This window comes from Pollachius pollachius (genome assembly GCF_949987615.1).
Source record: "Pollachius pollachius genome assembly, chromosome: 8".
NCBI classification, from domain to species: domain Eukaryota; kingdom Metazoa; phylum Chordata; class Actinopteri; order Gadiformes; family Gadidae; genus Pollachius; species Pollachius pollachius.
The window spans coordinates 11,137,612-11,138,111 of NC_136941.1; positions in this window are offsets into that span (position 1 = coordinate 11,137,612).

Sequence of the window (500 nt, forward strand, 5' to 3'; positions counted from 1 at the left end):
TATAAATAAATACAGTAAGACATCATTATTACTATCATTATTAATAATTATTATAACATGGAGACAAAGCAGTCAACAGCTGTTTCAATGACAGTCACAGAGGAGACTCACAGATGGATATTAAAAGTGTGCGTGCGCACAAGTGTGTGTGTGTGTGTGTGTGTGTATGCGCGCTTGTGGGTGTGTGCTAGTTGGTGTATGTGCTTGTGCATGTGCGTCCGTGCGTGTGTGTGGGTATATCTTTGTGGATCTGTGTGTGTGTGTGTGTGTTTATCTGTGTGTGTTTGCATATCTGTGTGTGTGTGTGTATGTATCTGAGTGTGTTTATCTGTGTATCTGTGTGTGCATGTGTGTATCTGTATGTGTGTCCTTGTTTATCTGTATGTGTGCGTGCCTGCCTGCGTGCGTGCATGTGTGTGTGTGCCTGCTTGTGCGTGTGTGTGTGGCTCCCTCAGAAGGGGCCAGCCTAGCGTCTCCGTGTCTTGGCAGCCGGCCCTGGG